This window comes from Lolium perenne, chromosome 1 (assembly GCF_019359855.2).
Source record: "Lolium perenne isolate Kyuss_39 chromosome 1, Kyuss_2.0, whole genome shotgun sequence".
Classification (NCBI taxonomy): domain Eukaryota; kingdom Viridiplantae; phylum Streptophyta; class Magnoliopsida; order Poales; family Poaceae; genus Lolium; species Lolium perenne.
In genome coordinates this window covers 27,255,094-27,264,790 of record NC_067244.2, presented here as the reverse complement: position 1 = coordinate 27,264,790, position 9,697 = coordinate 27,255,094, and positions in this window count along the sequence as shown.

The window sequence follows — 9,697 nt, the reverse complement described above, 5'->3', positions numbered from 1 at the left end:
TTGTCTCCCATAAGCGCTTTTCTTTAACGCCTTTCAGCTAGGCGCAGAAAGTGTGAATCAAGTATTATCAAGAGATGAAGCATTAACATTCTTACCAGGGGCGTTGGGAGTTTCCTCAACAATTCATTGTATCTGGTCTATGTAAGTAACTCCTCTTTGTATGCTTTTAGGCTTACTATTCTCATCAAACAAATTTTCAGGAACAAGCCAAGCATAGTTATTTTCTAGAGCTTCATGCATTCCTAGGAGCTTACTAGGTATTGGTACTTTAATCTCCCCACCATCATTGACATTATTAGTGTATTTTATTCTATCTATGTCCATCTTTTCAAGTGTTCTTGCAAAATCGGTGAAAAAACCAAGCCTCTTATAAAAACTTTTCTAGCTTATTTAGCTATATCACCAAATTCTCTAAGAAGGACATCTAAAACAAAATTTCTCTTTTCTCCCATTTCCATATCAGAGAGTGTAAGAAACATATGTTGAATTATAGGATTGAGATTAACAAATCTAGTTTCCAACATGTGTATTAAACAGGCAGAAGCACTTTCATAAGTAGGAGCAACTTTTACCAAGGGTGTATCTTCAAAATCTTCATCCATACTAACATGGGTGAAAAATGCTTCTATATTATCTCTTCCAATGATAGACCCTCGTCCTACCGGTATATCTTTCAGAGTGAACTTAGGACGAAACATGATGAAATAAAATAAAGTAAGTGCAAGTAACTAATTTTTTTGTGTGTTTTTAATATGGAGAACGCAAACAAGACAGTAAATAAAGTAAAGCAAGTAACTAATTTTTTTGTGTTTTTGATATATAGAACAAATAAAGCAATAAATAAAATAAAGTAAAGCAAGACAAAAACAAAGTAAAGAGATTGGAAGTGGAAGACTCCCCTTGCAGCATGTCTTGATCTCCCCGGCAATGGCGCCAGAAATTTATTTGCTGGCGTGCAGTTGACGTGGGAGTTAGAAATCTCTGTGGTGTAATTTTCCTTCACGTCCCCGGCAACGGCGCCAGAAATTTAGCTTGATGACGCGTAGAGCACACGCCCGTTGGGAACCCCAAGTGGAAGGTGTGATGCGTACAGCAGCAAGTTTCCCTCAGTAAGAAACCAAGGTTTATCGAACTAGTAGGAGTCAAGGAACACGTGAAGGTCGTTGGTGACGGAGTATAGTGCGGCGCCACACCAGGGATTCCGGCGCCAACGTGGAACCTGCACAACACAATCAAAGTACTTTGCCCCAACGTAACAGTGAGGTTGTCAATCTCACTGGCTTGCTGTAAACAAAGGATTAAACGTATAGTGTGGAAGATGATGTTTGTTTGCAAAGAATAGTAGAGAACAATGTTTGCAGTAGATTGTATTCAGATGTAAAGAATGGACCGGGGTCCACAGTTCACTAGTGGTGTCTCTCCAATAATAAATAGCATGTTGGGTGAACAAATTACAGTTGGGCAATTGACAAATAGAGAGGGCATAACAATGCACATACATATCACGATGACTACTATGAGATTTAATCAGGGCATTACGACAAAGTACATAGACCGCTATCCAGCATGCATCTATGCCTAAAAAGTCCACCTTCGGGTTAGCATCCGCACCCCTTCCAGTATTAAGTTGCAAACAACAGACAATTGCATTAAGTATGGTGCGTAATGTAATCAATACAAATATCCTTAGACAAAGCATCGATGTTTTATCCCTAGTGGCAACAAAGACATCCACAACCTTAGAACTTTCTCACACGTCCTGCATTCAATGGAGGCATGAACCCACTATCGAGCATAAATACTCCCTCTTGGAGTTACAAGTATCAACTTGGCCAGAGCCTCTACTAGCAACGGAGAGCATGCAAGAACATAAACAACACATATATGATAGATTGATAATCAACTTGACATAGTATTCCATATTTATCGGATCCCAACAAACACAACATGTAGCATTATAAATAGATGATCTTGATCACGATAGGCAGCTCACAAGATCTAACATGATAGCACAATGAGGAGAAGACAACCATCTAGCTACTGCTATGGACCCATAGTCCAAGGATGAACTACTCACACATCAATCCGGAGGCGATCATGATGATGAAGAGTCCTCCGGGAGATGATTCCCCTCTCCAGCAGGGTGCCGGAGGCGATCTCCTGAATCCCCCGAGATGGGATTGGCGGCGGCTGCGTCTCTGGAAGGTTTTCCGTATCGTGGCTCTCGGTACATGGGTTTTCGCGACGGAGGCTATAAGTAGGCGGAAGGGTAGGGTTGGGGGCGGCGCGAGGGCCCCACACCATAGGGCGGCGCGGGGCCCACCCTGGCCGCGAGGCCCTGTGGTGTCGGCGCCTCGTCGCCCCACTTCGTAACTCCTTCGGTCTTCTGGAAGCTCCGTGGAAAAATAAGACCCTGGGCGTTGATTTCGTCCAATTCCGAGAATATTTCCTTTGTAGGATTTCTGAAACCAAAAACAGCAGAAAACAAAGAATAAAGCTCTTTCGGCATCTCGTCAATAGGTTAGTGCCGGAAAATGCATATAAATGACATAAAGTGTGTATAAAACATGTGAGTATCATCATAAAAGTAGCATGGAACATAAGAAATTATAGATACGTTTGAGACGTATCATCGCTCCCTGCGAGCGACGGGAGGGCGATAAACCCTAGCGCCCGAGCCCCGTCCCTCTCCGCCCCTACTCGGGCCGCCGTCGGCGCAGGCCGCCGGGCAAAGTCTGCGCGGTGCCAGCGGCGGCGGAGCTTCCCTTCCCCACTCACGTGTAGGGGAGACGCGGGGTCTCCTCAACAGGTGGCGGTGCTCCCAGGTCGGTGGGATTCTAGCGGCGGCGCCTCCTTCCAGGCGGCGCGACGGTGGGTGTTGACGAGGCGGTGTCGTGGCCCCTTGGCCGTCAAACGGCACAGTGGCTCGAGGTAGCGCTCGCCTAGCCCAGATATGGGCCCTTCGGTCCCCATCTGGGTCAGAGTGGACCAGCTCCCTGCCCGGCGGTCCTCCTCTTGGCGGACGGAGGTGCGGATGGAGTTGGGGGCGGCGAGGTCAGCCGCGTGTATGCTGCAGCGTGGTGACGGAACTTCATGAGCCCGCTCGGGCTCGGCTGGGCCGGGTGGGCCTGGTTTGTTCCTGTCGACACGTCCGGCCGGTGTCTGCAGGTGGTGGTTCCGTCCGACGTGGCTGCTGACGTGCTGTCTCCCACTCCCGGTTTGTCCTTCCTGTTCGTGTTGACCTCACTTCGTTGGACACGGTGAGACGGCGGTGGTGCCTGCAAGGCCTTGGTGGCGCGTGGTGCTGGGCGGCGAGTGTGGTGGAGCGTGATGGAGTGTCCAAGGCGGGGTTGCGAGGGTCGGGGGAATCCCTGTTGGCTTTGCCGACACCGACGCGGTGATGTCCGCGGGCGCCACCCTTCCTTCTTGAAGGGCGTTGGGTGATGCCATGCTCCCCTGTCCTTGCTTGTACAAGGGGAAACCCTAGGACCATTCTGGGCAGCTGCGGCGTCGTCGTCACATCCCTTCTTGAAGGTGTTGCTTGGTACGCTGGGCTCCAGAGTGCTAGGAGTGTCGTGGGAATTCTCCGGCGGGCGCAGCGGTTGTGAGACACTACCGTTTTCGTCGATCCAACCATTTCGGCATTAGTTTCTTTTTTTTTCTTTTGTGTTTTTTTGGGCATGCTTGTGCAGTTTGCTCCAGCAATTGCTACTATGTTGTATTAGTGTGTGCTATATTAATATAGCGGGACGAAAGCCTATTTCGAAAAATATTGCAAGGAGAAGGAGACGAGAAGTCAACATCATCAAGTCAACCTCGGCTGGATTGGGCACGAGATCTAACATAATTACCGTGCCTGGACAATGGAGACGGAGAGGATGCATCATCGGTAGTTCGGTACAGGGAAGTTCTTACCATCATGTACTATTGGGCCGAAACGGTGCTATGCATTGAATACACCTAATCAAATGGACCCATTCACTGTTGGAAACATAAGATACAAAATGGATAGCGCTAAACGTGATTGGTTTATAAATCAGGAGCATCTGGACCTGGGAGTAGAAACGAATTTTCGGTTGTGTTTTTGCTACAATGGTACACAATTGTTGCTACGAGGTCTCCGGTGAGAATCTCCGGCGATGTCTCTGGTGAAGTCCCCGATGACGTCTCCGGTGAAATCGGTTTTGCTTCAATAGTAGACTTTTTGTGCTACAATAGCATGGTCTTTTTTGCTACGTGGCCTCCAGTGAATCTCTGGCGAGATGTGTGTGTTTTATGGTTGAACTGTTTTTTGCTAGAACCGGGTTAGTTTTCCTACACTGATGTTTTTATGGAAACAAAAGTGGAATTTTAGGTGAAAATAGATTTTACTGCAAAGTTTTTTGCTACTTTGATATATTATGAAAGCTAAAGCGGGATTAAGATCTACTATGACACGTGTCACGTTTTGAATAGTTGGTTTTGGCTAATCTAACAGCTGTCTACTCGGGGATGGGGGTTTTGATCACCCGGGGACGCCCACGAGAATAACACCATCTTTTTTTTAATCATGGAAACAACACCATCATGTACAGCGCTGACGCGTCACTGGATGGTTCATCTTCCTTTTGCTGTTTATAATGGGAGATTTTGTTGAACTTAAATCCTTTGCATAAAAGCGATACAAGCCATAGGAGTTTACGCCCTATTTTTACATAGCTAAGATGCATACAGAACCAAAAAATAAGAAACTAAAAGAAAAAGTATTATTATGTGTGATTCGTATAAAGTCTAAGGTGGTGGGCTGATTTGGACAAAATAAATCAATTTTTTAAAGTCAGCACGATCTACTTCTATTTCAGAAAAAAAATTAGCCCTTTTTTTGGAACTTAAATTAGCCCTTTTTGGTAGCGTCTTTCATTGGGGCGCTACGCCCTTATATATAGCTCATTTCCTGGTGGCACTACCCTTCCGCCTAGGTGGTGGACATAGACCCAGCGGTTATCACGGCAGCTCTAGGAGGCTACATCATTGAGAAATATGAAGTGTAAGTACCCTTGCCCTATGCTAGGGCGCTCCACGATACCCACATGGCGCGTGCTCGCTGGTAGGAAAAAAAGGCCACCCCGTGCCGTCCGATCTAGGAACAAGCTCTTGGTCGATCTGAGACGTTTATTTGTCGAATGAACCGCCGATGAAACCCTAGCGTGTCTGCTCGCTCGTCTGCTCGTGCCTCCCCTTCTCCTCCTGAACAGAGAGCTCTCGAGAGGAGAGGCTCAACCCGCGTCGACGGTGCCGCAGATCGACCCCTCCTCCTACGTGCTTCCTCCTCCTCCCTATCTCTCTTCCTCCTCACCCTCCTCTGTGATTCCCCCTAGGCCTTCCATTCCCTGCAGCCTTCCCTAACCCTAGATCGATGGGACCGCCGCCATCTCATCTTCTCTACCCACATACAGCGGGAGTAGCAGTGATGACCGCCATGATCGCCATCTCCTCTACCCAGGTCTTTACTGTTCAGATTCCCGCAACTTTTCTGTTCGGGGAAATGCTCACATGTTTCAGGTTGTTAAAATTCCATTTTTGCTTGTTGCGTCGGGTCTCTTTTATACAGCTTCAGAAGGAGATTGCAGATCAAGAGCTCGTGGGGCAACTAGAAGAGCCCATAGCACAGCAGCTGGAAGCAGGCGTTATTCGCTGTTATGACCGCAGTGGGCCACATGTCCCCAAGGGCAGGTACTCTGGAAGGAAAATCAGCCTTGTCTTGTTAACTGGGCCTGAACATCGAGCATCGCCTCCTCCCTCCCCGACTGAGCGAACCCCAGTGCACCGTCGTCCTCTCGCCACCACTGCCGCGGCGGACGAGGACCTCGAGCGGATGATCTCGAACCAGATCGCCACCACCAGCGACTTCCAATTGGGGATCCGGAAGCGGCAGCTCCCTGCTGCTGCAGACGCGAAGCTCGTCGGCTTGTCGCCCAGATGAAGGAGGAGCATGCCAGCACGGCGACGCCTAGGCAGGTCATGTGGAGGGATGCCGGCGGTGATGAAGGATCCGGGCCGAGGGGCCGGGCGGGAGGAAGATGCTTTCATACCATTACATGAGATGTGACACATTGACTGCTTCAGAGGGACAGTAAATATATGTTTACCTCCGGAAAAGGTATTTAATTGGTTACATCGGCATTCCAGATTCTCATTTACTAGGTCAAGAAATGAGAAAAGGGGAATCTTAACTTTGTCTTTTCAGGAATCAGTCGGAAATGGTGAAGAACACACTCAAGGCACAAAATCAACATGAATCATGACATCGATTACATAGTAAGCCATGTATGTATTTGTTTTCTCCCTGCATCACAATGAGAGTTGGAAAACAAGATGTAAAAAACACTAAAAATAAATAACTCTTTTATATCTTTAAATACCACAGAATAGTTATTATTGGTCAAGTTTAGCTAAACAAATCAACTTAGTTGAGTTGAAAAAGTTTTAAACTACTATCCCCGTCGCAACTCACAAGTCACAACTGAACCACATCACAAAGCAGCGATTCTACAATGGTGTGGGTGTCCCTGTCATATCCAACGGTTAAGGCTGCTCTAAGATTTGTGTCTACCATTTTACACCAACAACCTTGACATAGTAGACTTCTTGTACCTGTAGGAAGGAAGATGGACACGCACACTTCGCATGCCTCTCGCTTATTCTCTGTAGTAAGAGCATCTCCACTCGTCCCCCCGACGAGGCCCCCGAGCGACGTTTTTTCCATCCGGACGGCGAAATTCGGCCCAGTCGCGCCCCCGGTTCCTCGTTTTCGTCCGGATTTGGCCCTTCATCCATCCGGCGAGCCCACGCCATCCCCGGCCCCCCGGGGCGCGCTCGGGGACTCCGGACGAGTGAAAAGCGGGGAAGGGCCCGATCTGTCGGTGACTCGACGCACGAACCCCACCGCCACGTCGCTCAAAATCTCCCCCACCCCTCGTATCTCTCTCGCCGCCGGCACCACCCTGCCAGCTTGTTGCCCAGATTCCGCCGCCTTTCGACGACGGCCTATCTGGCTGCTCTTCCGCCGGCCTGTTCTCCGACTTTGGCCGGCTCCTCGTCGCTCGCGGCTCGGGTTGCCTCGACCACGCCCGTCAGGTGTTCGTCCATTTGCCTTGCCGGCCATGGACTCGGACGAAGAGGAGGAGCAGATATTCGTCGAGCTTATGCAAGAAGAGATGGCAGCAGCCACCCAAGACGACGAGCACATGATGATCCTCGGTTGCTTGGCAAGCATGTACGCCGGACTGGCAACTGGTCGACGTGGTGGGTCGGCACCAGGTCGCCGGAAGTGCAAGCCGAGACAGCGAATGGAGGGCTACTGCATGTTGTACGCCGACTACTTCGCCGACAATCCATTGCACGGTGAGAGTGTTTTCCGGCGTCGTTTCAGGATGAGCAGACCGCTAGTACGGCAAATTGTGTATGCCATCCGAGACTTTGATCCCTACTTCAGATGCAAGGCGGATTGCACTGGTTTGGTTGGATTTTCGTCACTGCAGAAGTGCACAGTGGCTATGAGGATGCTGGCGTATGGAGCTCCCGGTGATACTGCAGATGACTATCTTCGGATGGCGGAGTCCACCGCCCTTGATTGTTTCTACCGGTTCTGCAGGGCCGTCATAGTAGTGTTCGGGGACTACTACTTGAGATCACCCACTGTCGAAGACACTCAGAGGATCCTTGCAACCAATGAAGCTAGGGGTTTTCCAGGGATGCTTGGAAGCATTGACTGCATGCATTGGCAATGGAAGAACTGTCCGTTTGCGTGGCAGGGAATTTACAAGGGTCACAAAAAAGGCTGCACTGTGATACTTGAAGCAGTGGCTACCCATGATCTCTGGATTTGGCACTCTTTCTTTGGTATGCCTGGATCCAACAATGACATCAACGTCCTAAACTGCTCCCCGGTCTTTTCCAAGCTTGTTGAGGGTCATGCTCCCCCGGTGGACTATGTGATCAATGGTCGGCACTACAACAAAGGATACTACCTTGCAGACGGTATCTATCCAAAGTGGGCAACATTTGTGAAGACTATCTCCAACCCTAGCACCCCCAAACTTTGCGAGTTTGTCAAGAAACAAGAAGCTTGCCGAAAAGACGTCGAGCGTGCATTTGGTGTCCTCCAATGAGAATTGTCGTCCGGTTTCCCGCTAAGACTTGGTCGAAAGATCACATGTGGGAGGTGATGAACAGCAGTGTGTGCCTACACAAAAAGAATAATGAAAAAGAGCGAAAGCATCCGTTCCTCCGGCCGAGCAAGAAGCACCATATGAGAGAGAGGGTCCTCTTGCACAGCCTAATCACCAGGTGCCTCCATCATGGGCCGCCTTCTTTGCTATGCGCCAGGAGATTCGAGACTCTACAATGCATCAGCTGCTGCAAGATGATCTGGTGGAGCACATATGGAGGATCCGAGGCAACGCCAACGCCGACGCCAACGCCAACTAGTCTGTCTTAATTTGTTTGAAAATTTGTGAAATTGTGTGCTTCATTTGTTTCAGCACTTGTTAAGCATTGTACTGATTATCGCCGAATTTGTTTCAGCAATTTTCGTACTTTTGGTCGCCGAACTTGTTAAATTTTATGTTAAATTTGTTTGAAATATGTCAAATGGTCGAGGTTGGGGGTTTTCTGCCGGGGGGACGGCTGGAACTTCGGCGCTCCCCACGCCAAATCTTTCTCCAATCCGGACGAAAATTTCACCGGATTTGGGCGTGGGGAGCGCCAACGAGTGGGGATGCTCTGATCTCCTCTCTCGCACATCCTGCCTTGACCGGCCCTACCTCACCACCTCCTCTCCTGGCCTGTATCAGCCACCGCCGCCGCTGATAGGATCGAGGTTGCCGGCGACGTGAAGATAAGCAGCGGCCGACGGGAAGGGAGGCAGCCGCTCATCGTTCCCAACCAGGATTCTTTTTTTGGAGATTTCCTTCCTGCTGATGGTTTCCCATCCGGATCTCCCATTCTTTTTCATGTCGCCACCAGATCTGGCCGACCTGCTCTCTCTCTCAACGTAGTCCATCCCCATCTCCATGAACCATGGATCTGAATCCCCTTTGACCATGGATCCAGCCACCACTTTTGCCATTGTGTTTTCTCCATTCGATCTATTTCCCATCTAGCTTTGATGTGGTTTTGTTTGATATTAACAGTGTCTTTACCTAATCCATCTTTCTGTTCGTGCTCAACGAAATTAAGTGTTCGCCTACAGGTCCACTAACCTATTGGATTTTTTTTTGTCCAACTCCAGTTAATGTATGTTATGGGATATGCTAACGAAAGGATTAAGTGCAATGGAAAACCTTCATCCAAACGTACTGGATTTTTTTGCCCAGGTCCAGTTAACGTAATTTGTATGAAAAATGGTTAACAAAAGAATTATATATACTAATTGATCTAACGAATCTGTACCGGAAGGTAAGTAGCATGGATTATGGAACGAGTAGCAACCCGAGGGATCTCACAGCAAATAGTTGCTAGATTGAAGTTGTTTTCGTACTGAGCAGAAAAATATACTAGAGGGGTTTGTTGCAAAGTACACAGCAGGCTGCACGGATCTCAAAGCATAAATGGAGAGCAAAGGATAAGCCAGGGACACCCACATATATGTAGACTAGGATTTTCGACCATATCAACCTTATATACCTTTTGAGAGTGAAAAAAAACTAGCATACCT